This window comes from Prionailurus viverrinus, chromosome B2 (genome assembly GCF_022837055.1).
Source record: "Prionailurus viverrinus isolate Anna chromosome B2, UM_Priviv_1.0, whole genome shotgun sequence".
NCBI classification, from domain to species: domain Eukaryota; kingdom Metazoa; phylum Chordata; class Mammalia; order Carnivora; family Felidae; genus Prionailurus; species Prionailurus viverrinus.
The window spans coordinates 104,513-117,517 of record NC_062565.1 but is presented as its reverse complement, the minus strand read 5'-3'; the positions used below and the strand labels follow the sequence as shown (position 1 = coordinate 117,517).

General features: G+C 38.5%; 1 protein-coding gene across 8 annotated transcripts in view; it reads right to left on the bottom strand.

The window, feature by feature from the left end:
* The window catches only part of LOC125165718 (olfactory receptor 2G3-like), a 278,541-nt gene that overhangs the window by 190,660 nt on the left and 74,876 nt on the right, over positions 1-13,005 (bottom strand). The gene's annotated exons all lie outside the window — the stretch shown is intronic.

Sequence of the window (13,005 nt, the reverse complement as noted above, 5' to 3'; positions counted from 1 at the left end):
GGTCGAGCTGTCCAAAGTAAAGATAAATGGGAAGTCCAGCCTGATTGTGTTAACCAAAGCATTCCTAGGTAACATAATGGAAACATGAGCCCATCGGACACCAACCATGGAATCCTAATGTTCAATTTGTGTTTGGAATATCAGTTAATGAAACTTATTTTTTTTTATGTATTCTTATGGATTCTCTAAAGAAGTCAGGAATAGAAATATGCCTATATTAACTGTATGTCAGTACACAAATACTACCCAGGGATGTTTATCTTTTTTTCTTTTTAAGTTTTTATTTATACATGAGAGAGAGACAGAGAGAGAGAGACACAGAGCTTGAGAAGGGGAGAGGCAATGAGGCGGAGACAGAATCTGAAGCATGCTACAGGCTCTGAGTTGTCAGCACAGAGCCTGATGGGGGGCTTGAACATAGGAACAATGGGATCATGACCTGAGCGGAAGTCAGAGTCTTAATGGATTGAACCACCCAGGTGCCCCAGGGCTATTTATCTTTGTGGTCCTTCTCAGTTAATGTATTTAAATGTGAGCAATAAAATTCTTATGCTGTTATATTTTGAGGAGTTGAATTTAACCACTGATAATAAGAAATGGTAATTTACAAATGAGTTAAGAGGAAGTTTCAACCAGTACATCATGACTTCTTTTTTCCCTAACCTAGAGACAAGTAAGTCATTAAAACAAATGATTTAAGCACTAACTGACAGGGAGAAAATAGACAATTGTTTATCTAAAGTGTTGTGGATCCTCTATCTCCAGAGATTTTTTAAAGTCAACTAGATAAAAGGGGCACCTGGGTGGCTCAGTCGGTTAAGCGTCCGACTTCAGCCAGGTCACGATCTCGCGGTCCGTGAATTCGAGCCCCGCGTCAGGCTCTGGGCCGACAGCTCAGAGCCTGGAGCCTGCTTCACATTCTGTGTCTCCCTCTCTCTCTGCCCCTCCCCCGTTCATGCTCTGTCTCTCTATGTCCCAAAAAAATACATAAACGTTAAAAAAAAAAAAAACTTTAAAGTCAACTAGATAAACTGTACAGGATGGCTATTAAACATTGTTGAAAGTGGGGACAGAATGAAATTAAAATTTCTGAATCCCTCACTAGCTAATCAGTTGGTAATTTTTCCCTCAGTGTTTGCTCATGGAAAATACTGAGTTTCAAAACACTTCCTATTTTTTTTTTTTTGGTTTTACTATTTCTATGACAATTTCCAGTGACTGTCATGATGCAATATGACATAATACTGATGAAATGTGCAGAATTTATCAAAATGTTGTCTTGTTTTCCTTACTTGTCACCAAACCCAAATGTAACAAAAACAACTAAGTCATAATTGCTGAGACATTTCTGGAGCTAATGTCCGGAGGCACTGTGTTCCTTATTTTCTAAATCCCAGGGGTGGTTTCTGTGCATGAGGGATGGTGGGAGAAGCATTTATGACTATTTATAGATGCAGGTGAAGACTGTGACAGGCCTTGATGAGTTCAGGGACTGACTGTTCAAATTCTCTGCATCCACTTCTGTGAACACAAACACTGTGGTTTGATCTCATCCACTGTTTTTGGTCCCCCAATTCTACTTTTGTTTATAAAACAAAATAAAATGTGTCTGTGGAGAAGACATTTCTACCCTGAACTGTCTCAGCCCCTCATTTCTGTTGATCAGAATTGTTTACAAAATCCAAGCTCCACGCAGGCCGTGAACCAGAGAAGAACACATCATTATCTGGTTGGCTACTGCTGCCTAACACACTAGCATCCCCAAACACAGAAGCTGAAGACACCTATACCAGGAAGTTGCATTCTTCTGAGGCTCAGGAATTGGTGAGAACACAGCAGGGCAGGGCTGGTTCTCCTCGATCATGTTTGTGCTGTGGCTGAGCTGACGTGAGCATCCTCGCATGGAAGAGTTGAGAGCTGGCAAAGTCTCTGCCTGGGTCTCCCTTGGTCCGCTCTCTCCATGTGGCTGTTCTGTGCTTTTGCAGCATGGAGGCCTCAGGCTTGACACTCTACGTGGGGGCCAAGAGACCACGGCAAAAGCTGCCAGTCATCTCTCCAACAAACCCAAGAACCAGTATTGACATCACCTGTACTATTCTCTCTTGGACAAAATGGTCACAGGCCTAACAAACTTTATAGAGAAGAAATCCCTACCTTTCATGGGAAAGAACATCAAAAAAAATTTGTGGACATCTTTAATCCACTCTAGTCCAACTCTAATAATTAACATTGTCTCCACATACAAATCACACTTACTCTCCCTCCAAATAATACTAAAATCTCATCCCGTTGCAGTATTAGTCAGAGTCTATGTCTTTTCACCTACATTGGGTCAAGGTACAGATGAGGCTTGTTGGGTCCAGTTTCTCAAGCTTCATTCCTTTTTTATCTCAAGAACTTCAAACTGATGCGTCCAGTTATCTGCCCTAGGTAGACACAGACATACATTTGGGAATGTTATGGAATGTTTTTCAGTCGTGAGAAAAAAAGGAAATCTCACCATTTGTGAGAATAAAGACGGACCTTGAAGCTCCTTGCTAAATGAAATAAGTCAGGCAGAGAAAGACAAATACCATATATTTCACATATACGTGGAATCTAAAAACGGAAAACAAAGAACTGAAACACAAACTGAAAGAGACTCATAGCCACGGAGAACAAACTGGTGGTTGCCAGAGGGCAGGAAGGTGGGTGGATGGGTACAATAGAAGAAGGGGATTAAGGATACAAACTTCCAGTATAAAACAAATAAATCACAGAGGTTAAAAGTACAGCAGAGGGAATATAGTCAATCATATTTAATAATGTTGTATAGTGACTATACTAACTGTGGTAAACATTCCAAAATGTATATAAATGTTGAATTACAGCGTGACTCCACAGCATGAAATGAATGAGGTATGTGGAAGTGAATTGTGAGGGAGAAAAATGGCAGTGCCTTGGAAGGGAGGTAACCCATTCCATGGAGAGACAAAAGGGAGAGAAAGAGAGAGGGGTTGAGAAAGTGCAGCAGTGAGTTCACACCAGAGCAAAGCCTCTCCAGACCACACACTGGGGAGCGACAAATACTGAGTGTCCCAGTTCTTTTTTGCAAACAGCTGTGGAGCTCAAATTCTGAGGTTTTTAAAGTGGGTGACTTTCTCAGGAGCTGAGCTGTGGTACATGCTCCTGGGGAGAGGGGAGCTGGCCCCGGAGTGCACAGTGTGGTGTAGGGATCACCAAAGAGCACTGGGAGAGAACAGTCCCCCTCCTGGAGTGCCTGAGAAGAGGGTATGTTGCCTCCCCATGGACAAAAGACCCTGAAAGTGCTACTAAAATGTCTTTCATCAGCAGGGGACAGAGGCACATGCAGAGGGAACATAAATTTTTCTGTGTTTAGTGGTACTACACCATAGATCCCCTGCACTGTGCAGGCGTGGAACAGTTTTCCAGGGACAAAGGACTCCTCCTTCGTGCAGTGAGGAGTATCTCTATTCCAGTGGAGAGAAACAGGTCTGTGCAGTGCAAGGTCCTTTAAAACTTGAAATAATGAATCCCAGCTCCACGCCAAAGAAACAACATAGGGGAATTGTGGTGCAGGGTGAACTGACGGCTCTCGCTATTCTGTGAAGGCTTTCTGAAGGCTCTCCGGTCTAGTACTGGAGATTGGTGTGGCACCATTTTCCCCACAAAACCAAAAGGGTGGAACTTCAGAGTGCAGCACAGTAACCCCATGGAGGTAGGACCCACCTACCCAACACCACCCCTCTCCTTTCCAGGGGCCTGCTAACTGCTTATTTACTGTGGCAGGACTGAGTCTGAGCCAACACTGCCAGCCTCTATCCAGAACAACACGGGCAGGACCCCACATGCACCAAGTGCACTACAAATAGTGAGTCAAAATGACACCTGCAGTTATGGTGGAGATATGACCATCCTTACCTTTTTTCTTTTTTTTTTCTTTCTTATTTTTACTTTTGTAATCATGCTTATAATTTCTTGTTTGTTTTTTATTTGCTCTTCTATATTTTGTACAATGAGCCTTATTCTTTTCTATTTCTTTCTTTTTTGTTGACTTCTTTTGTTTTTTACTTTTGTTTTCTTTGGAATCAGCCTTATAATTTTCTGATTATCTGGTTGATTGTTTCCTTTAGGTTTTTCAGTGTGTGTGTGTGTGTGTGTGTGTGTGTGTGTGTGTGTGTTCCCTTTCTTGTTTTCTTTTTTTAGGGGATGAAGGTTTCTTTATTTTTTCCTTTTTCCAGACTTATTATGAAAACCAAAGCAAAGCACATCTAGTTAAAGTTCCAAACACTCCCCACTGCAAGCAAGGAAGATCTCTGCACAAGGCTGACCAATGGGAAGGAGCAGCCAAAACACAACAGCAGAGAGCACACAGCATACACCAAGAACACTTCCTAAAGGACAGGTCCTGGACAGTGTATGATCCTTTTTAATATAATAGTACACTAGGGGAGAAAACATAATAAGCTTTTAAAACATGCAAGACAGGCGCCTGGGTGGCGCAGTCGGTTAAGCGTCCGACTTCAGCCAGGTCATGATCTCACGGTCCGTGAGTTCGAGCCCCGCGTCAGGCTCTGGGCTGATGGCTCAGAGCCTGGAGCCTGTTTCTGATTCTGTGTCTCCCTCTCTCTCTGCCCCTCCCCCGTTCATGCTCTGTCTCTCTCTGTCCCAAAAAATAAATAAACGTTGAAAAAAAAATTTTTTTAATAAATAAATAAATAAAACATGCAAGACAAAAACATGGCAAAATGACAAGACAGAAGTATTCACCCCAAAACACAGGTCAAAAATAAATCACAGCAAGGGACTTGCTCAAAACAGATATAAATAATATATCTGAACAGAAATTTAGAAGAACAGTCATAAGACCACTAACTCAGCTTTAAAAAAGCATAGAAAACACCAGAGAATCCTTTGCTGCAGATCAAAGACCTAGGAATAATCAGGATGAATTTTTAAAATGCTATAACAGTATAGAGGTCCCTCAAAAAACTACAACTAGCGCTTCATAGTTTCACTTCTAGAGGAAACTGGATTTAATTTCAATTGTATTTCATTCTATTTGCAAGTCCATCTATTCATTTTTTTTCTTTTTCTTCATGAATACAGAAAAAGAAAAAAAATTTTCTGTTTTAACAAAAAAGATTTTTGTTTTTTTCTCCTATATTTTTCACTTTTTTGTAAACTTTTAAAATTCTATTTTACTCCCATCATTTCATTTTATTCTTTCTTGTATACACTTTTTTAAAATTTTCAAACACTTTCCTTATTTTTTTTCTATCTTTTTTTTCTCTATTCATCAAGCTTCTTTCAACAACGTGAACAAAACATATCAAAGATCTAGTATCCTTTATTTGTTTTTTTGTGTTGTTACTAATTTTTATTTTCATTTTCTTACTTTTAAATTCCTTTTCTTCCTTGAAAATGATAAAATGAAGGAATTCACCCCAAAAGAAAGAAAAGGAAGCAATGACAGAAAGGGACTTAGTCAACAAAGATACAAGCCAGATGTCTTGAACCAGAACTTAGAATCCAATCATAAGAATACTAGCTGGGGCTGAAAATACAAAAGAATCCCTTTCTGCAGAAATAAAAGAAATAAAACGTAGTCAGAATGAAATAAAAAATATTGTAACTGAGCTACAATCTCAAATGTATGCCACAGCAGAAAGGATGACTGAGGCAGAGGAGCGAATCAAGCGACAGAGATGACAAACTTATGGAGAAAAATGAAGCAGAAAAAAAGAGAGACACTAAGGCAAAAGAGCACAATATAAAATTAGAGAACTCAGTGACTCATTAAAAAAGGAATAACATCCAAATCAAAGGGGTCCCAGGAGATGAAGAGAGAGAAAGGGCATAGAAGGTTTATGTCAACAAAATAGAGTAGAAAACTCTCCTAACCTGGGGAAAGACACAGACATCAAAATCCAGGAAGCACAGAGAACTCCCATTAGATTCAACAAAAAATGACCATCAACAAAGCATATTATACTGAAATTCACAAAATACTCAGCCTAGGAAAGAATTATGAAAGCAGCAAGGGAAAAAAAAAGTCCTTAAACTATAAGAGAAGACATATCAGGTTTGCAGCAGACCTATTCCCATGAACTTGGCAAGCTAGAAAGGAGTGGCAGGATATATCCACTGTGCTAAATCAGAAAACTCTGCAGCCAAGAATTCTTTATCTAGCAAGGTTATCATTCAAAATAGAAGGAGAGGTAAAAAGTTTCCCAGAGAAATAAAAATTACATGAGTTTGTGACCACTAAACCAGCCCTGCAAGAAATTTTAAGGGGGGCTTTATGAGGCAACAAAAGATGAAAAAATAAAAATAAAAAAGACCAAAAGCAACAAAGACTGTAAAGGACCAGAGAACACTGCCAGAAGTTCCAATCTACAGGCAACATAATGGCAATAAATTCACACCTTTCAGGACTCACTCTAAATATCAATGGACTAAACGCTCCAATCAAAAGACATAGGATAACAGAATGGATAAGAAAACAAGACCCATCTATATGCTGTTTACAACAGACCCATTTTAGATCTAAAGGCACCTACAGATTGAAAGTAAGGGGTGGAGAACCATCTATCATGCTAATCTTCTCCAAAAGAAAGCCAGAGTAGCCATACGTTTGTCAGAAAATCTAGATTTTTTTTTCAACATGTATTTATTTTTGAGACAGAGAGAGACAGAGCATGAACAGGGGAGGGGAAGAGACAGAGGGAGACACAGAATCTGAAACAGGCTGCAGGCTCTGAGCGGTCAGCACAGAGCCCGACACGGGGCTCGAACTCACGGACCGTGAGATCATGACCTGAGCCGAAGTCGGACGCTTAACCGACCAAGCCACCCAGGCACCCCAGAAAATCTAGATTTTAAGATAAACACTGTAACAAGAGATGAGGAAGGGCATTATATCATAATTAAGGGGTCTATCCAATAAGAAGATCTAACAATTGTAAAAATTTATGCTCCAAAGTGGCAGTGGCCAAATATATAAATCGATTAATCACAAACATAAAGAAACTCATCAATAGTAATACCATAATAGAAGGGGATTTCAACACCCCACTTACAACAATGGACAGATCATCTAAACAGAAAATCAACAAGGAAATAATAGCTTTGAATGACACACTGGACCACAGGGACTTCACAGATATATTCAGAACATTTCATCCTAAAGCAGAATACATATTCTTCTCCAGTGCACATGGAACATTCTCCAAAATAGGTCACATACTGGGACACAAAACAGTCCTCAAGAAGTACCAAAGATCGAGATCATATTGTGCATATTTTCAAACCACAATGCTATGAAACTCGAAATCAAACATAAGAAAAAATTTGGAAAGAAAACAAATACTTGGAGACTAGACAACATCCTACTAAGGAATGAATGACTAACCAGGAAGTTAAAGAGGAAATTAAAAAGTACATGGAAGCCAAAGGAAATGATAACACCACAGCCTAAAACCTCTGGGATGCAGCAAAGATGGTCATAAGAGGTAAGTATATACTAGTCGAGGCTATCCGAAAGAAGAAAGAAAGGTTGCAGATATACAACCTAACCATACACCTAAAACACCTGGGAAAAAAACAGCAAATAAAACCCCAAACCAGCAGAAGACATGAAATAATAAAGATTAAGGCAGAAATAAATACTATTTAAAAAAAACAAACAAACAGTAGAAGGGATCAATCAAACCAGGAGCTGGTTCTTTCAAAGAATTAACAAAAATTGATAAACCCCTAGCCAGTTTGATCAAAAAGAAAAAGGGAAGGACCCAAATAAATAAAATCAAGAAAGAAAGAGGAGAGATTACAACCAACACTGCAGAAACACAAACAATAATAGGAGAATATTATGAGAAATTATACACCAAAAAAATTAGCAATCTGGAAAAAATGGACAAATTCCTAGAAACATAAACTACCAAAACTGAAACAAAAAGAAATAGAAAAGTGGAACAGACCCATACCAGTAAAGGAATCGAATCAGTAATCAAAAATCTCCCAACAAGCAAGAGTCCAGGGCCAGATGGCTTTCCAGGGGAATTCTACCAAACATTTAAAGAGTTAACACACCTATTCTTTTGGGGCTGTTTCAAAAAATAGACATGGAAGGAAACTCATTCTACGAGGCCAGCATTACCTTGATTCCAAAGCCGGACAGAGACCCCACTAAAACGGAGAACTACAGACCAATTTCCCTGATGAACATAGAGGAAAGAATCCTTAACAAGTTACTAGCCAACCAGATCCAACAACACATTAAAAGAATTATTCACAATGACCAAGTGGGATTTATGCCTGGGATGCAGGGCTGGTTCAATATCTGCAAAACAATCAACGTGATACATCACATTAATAAAAGAAAGGACAAGAACCACATGATCCTCTCAATAGATGCAGAGAAAGCATTGGACAAACTACAGCACCTTTTCTTGATAAAAACCCTCAAGAAAGTAGGGTTAGCAGGATCATACCTCAAGATCATATAGCCATATATGAAAGACCCACCACTAATATCTTCATCAAAACCTGAGAGCTTTCCCCCTAAGGTCAGGAACACGACAGGGATGCCCACTGTCACCACTGTTATTCAACATAGTATTGGAAATCCTAGCCTCAGCAGTCAGACAACACAAAGGAATAAAAGGCATCCAAATAGGCAAGGAGGAATTCAGACTTGCATTCTTCGCAGACGACATGATACTCTATGGAAAACCCAAAAGATCCCACTAAAAAAAAAAAACTGCTAGAGTGGATCCATGAATTTAGCAAAGTCATAGGATATAAAATCAATGCACAGAAATCAGTTGCATTCCTACACACCATAATGAAGCAACAGAAAGAGAAATCAAGGAATTGACCCCATTGACAATTGAACCAAAAACCATAAAATACCTAGGAATAAATCTAACCAAAGAGGTGAAAAATCTATGAACTGAAACCTATAGAAAGCTTTGAAATAAATTGAAGACACCAAAAAATGGAAAAATATTCCATGTTCCTGGACTGTAGAACAAATTTTTTTAAAATGTCAATGCTACCGAAAATAATCTATGTACTCAATGCAATACCTATCAAAATAACACCAGCATTCTTCACAGAGCTAGAAAAAACAATCCTAAAATTTGTATCAAACTAGAAAAGACCCTGAATAGCCAAAGCAATCTTGAAAAAGAAAACGAAAGCAGGAGGCATCACAATCCTGGACGTCAAGATGTATTAGAAAGCTGCAATCAAGACAGTATGGTATTGGCAAAAAAACAGACACTCAGATCAATGGAGCAGAATAGAGAACCCAGAAATGGACCCACAAACATATGGCCAACTAAATTTGCCAAAGAAAGAAAGACTATCCAATGGAATAAAGACAGTCTCTTCAGCAAGTGGTGCTGGGAAAACTTGACAGTGACAAACAGAAAAATGAACCTGGACCACTTTGGTACACCAGACACAAAAATAAATTCAAAATAGATGAAACGCCTAAACGTAAGACAGGAAGACATCAAAATCCAAGAAAAGAAAGCAGGCAAAAACCTCTTTGACCTTGGCTGCAGCAACTTCTTACTCAGCACATCTCCAGAGGCAAGGGAAACAAAAGCAAAAATGAACTATTGGGACCTCATCAAATAAAAAGGTTCTGCACAGCAAGGGAAACAATCAGCAAAACCTAAAGGCAACCAACAGAATGGGAGAAGATATTTGCAAATGACATATCAGATAAAGGGTTAGTATCCAAAATATATAAAGAACTTATCAAACTCAACTCCCAAAAAACAAATAACCCAGCTGAGAAAACGGTAGAAGACATAAATAGACACTTCTTCAAAGAAGACATCCAGATGACTAACAGACCCATGAAAAAATATTCAACATCACTCATCATAAAGGGAAATACAAACTAAACCCACAATGAGATACCACCTCACACCAGTCAGAATGACTGAAATTAACAACTCAGGCAACAACAGATGTTGGCAAGGATGTGGAGAAAGAGGATCCCTTTTGCACTGCTGGTAAGAATGCAGACTGGTGTATCCGCTCTGGAAAACAGTATGGAGGTTCCTCAAAAAATTAAAAATAGAACTATCCAATGACCCAGCAATTGTATTACTAGGTATTTATCAAAGGGATATAGGTGTGCTGTTTCAAAGGAGCACATTCACCCCAAGGTTTTTGGCAGCTGTATAGACAATAGCCAATGTGTGGAAAGAGCACAAAGCCCATCAACAGATGAATGGATAAAGAAGATGTGGTATATATACACAATGGAGTATTACTAGGCAATTAAAAAGAATGAAATCTTGCTATTTGCAGCTATGTGGATGGGACTAGAGGGTATTATGCTAAATGAAATTAGTCACTCAGAGAAATACAAATATCATATGAATTCAGTCATATGAGGAATTTAAGATACAAAACAGAGGAACATAAGGGATGGGAAGCAAAAATAATATAAAAAGAGGGTGGGGGGCAAAACATAAGAGACTCTTACATATAGAGAACGAACAGAGGGTTGTTGGAGGAGTTGTGGGGGCAGGAACAGGCTACATGGGTAAGGGGCATTAAGGAAGACATTTGTTGGGAGGAGCACTGGGTGTTATAAACAGAGGATGAATCACTGGAATCTACTCCTGAAATCATTGTCACACTATATGCTAACTACGTTGGATGTACATTTAATTAATTAATTAATTAATTAAAATATATATAGGTCCAGTTGTAAGAATGGTACTGTCAAATTGCCTTCCATAAATATTGGAGGGCAATTCCTACCAGAAATATATGAATGCCTTTGTCATTGTCTTGCCAATATGTCAACCTTTGATATTTGTCAAGCTGATAGCTGAAAAATAGTATTTAATTTTATTTTTAATTTACATTTCCCTTAGTAGGAAGTTTTAAAAATTTTCATGTTTAAGACACATTTGTATTTTTATTTTTTGTGAATTGTTTACTCATAAATTACGTTGACTCTTAAAAAACAAACAAAAAACTACAACTAGAACGACGCTATCACCCAGCAAATGCAACACTAGGTATTTATCCTAAGGATACAAAAATGCTACTTCAATGGGGTAATTGCACCCCAATGTTTATAGCAGCACTACCAACAATAGCCAAATTATGGCAAGAACCCAAAAGTCCATCAAATGTCGAGTGAATAAAGAAGATGTAGTATATACATGCAAGGGAATATTACTTGGCGATCCAAAAGAATGAAATCTTGCCATTTGCAACAAGGTGGATGGAATTAGAGGGTATTATACTAAGCAAGCTCAGTCAGAGAAAGACGAACATCATATGATTTCACTCATAAGTGGGTTTTCAGGGTAAAATGGTGACCATATGGGAAGGAAAAAAAAAATAGAAAGGGAAACACACGACAAGAGACTCTTAATGATAGAGAACAAACTGAGGGTTGCTGGAGGGGAGGTTTGTGGAGGTATGGGCTAATTGGGCAAGGGGCATTAAGGACGGCACTTGTTAGGCTGAGCACTGGGTGTTGTATACAGGTGATGAATCACTAAACTCTACTCCTGAAACCATTATTACACTGTATGTTAACTAACTTCTATTTAAATAAATATAAAATAAAAATCAGAGAGGGAGGCAAACCATAAAAGACTCTTAACTACAGTAACAAACTCAGGAGGTGGGTAGGGGATGGGATAAATGGGGGATGGGAATTAAGGAGGTTACTTGTTGGGATGAGCACTGGGTATCATATGTAAGTGATGTATCACTGGGTTCTACTCATGAAACCAATACTACACTGTATGTTAACAAACTTGAATTTAAATGAATACATTAAAATATATTTAAAAAAAAACAAAGTTACTGAGAATTTCAAAGATGATAAGAAAAAAGCTTTAAATGTGTGGGGACTGCAGTCACATGCCCATGAAGCTGACCATATAATAAAAGAATATTGAGGAAAATTTTGTTGTGACTTGAGGAGGAAAATAACTTATAAACAAGACCTCAGAGAGACAAAACATAAAGAGAAAATGTGCTAGGCATGACTTCATCAAAATATCAGATTTCTAGACATCTGTGGGAACTGTAGATAAAATTGAGGTGGGCAGTATTTTGAAAGAATGGACGACACTGCAGTTAGCTGCAGAACTGGACTCTTAGTTTGAACACCAGTCGCACAATTTATTACAAAGCAGGGACATTCAATGGCAGGGAAATAAGTTGACAGTACACTCTGAGCATTCTCTCCACACTCAAGTGTCAACAATGTGAGACAATGGAAGCATTCATGATATTCATAGTGGTGGTCATCCCACCACATATATGAAAGTCAAATCACACTGTACACTTGAAACATATACAACTATACTTGTCAATGATTCCTCAGTAACATTGGGAGGAAACAGCAAAATTACTTAAATCATTTGAGCTCCCCTTTTCTTATAACTAGGAATGATTTTAGTACTTCTCATGCTGGGTGTTTGGAAGAAAAAAATGAGCTAATGCCTGTAAGGAACTCAGAAAAATGAGCACAGAGTAAGTGTTTTTTCCATTCTATTTATAGCATATACTTGAACAAGGAATATTATTTTTAAGTTTATTTGTTTATTTTGAAAGAGAGAGAAAGAACATGAGCATGGGGAGGGCAGAGAGAGAGGAGAGAGAGAGAATCGAAAGTGGGCTTTGATCTGTTAGTGTAGAGCTCAAAGCAGGGCTCCATCTCACAAACTATGAGTTAGGGACCTCAGTCAAATTCAAGAGATGATTGCTTTCACAAATACACACAGGCATTCTTTGAGCAAGGAATTTTTAACGTGTGAGACATACAATGAATTTCTTCAAAGCAACAATAATGGATCTCAACACAAAGCCGGACAGGGTACATGGTGTTTATAACTGTTATAAGAAAGTTTGTATGGATGTCAGAAGGCATATATTCCTGGGATGAGGCTCACAGAATATTCTCACCTAAAGGTTGCAGCAAGAAGTGAGGACACACAAGGAGAG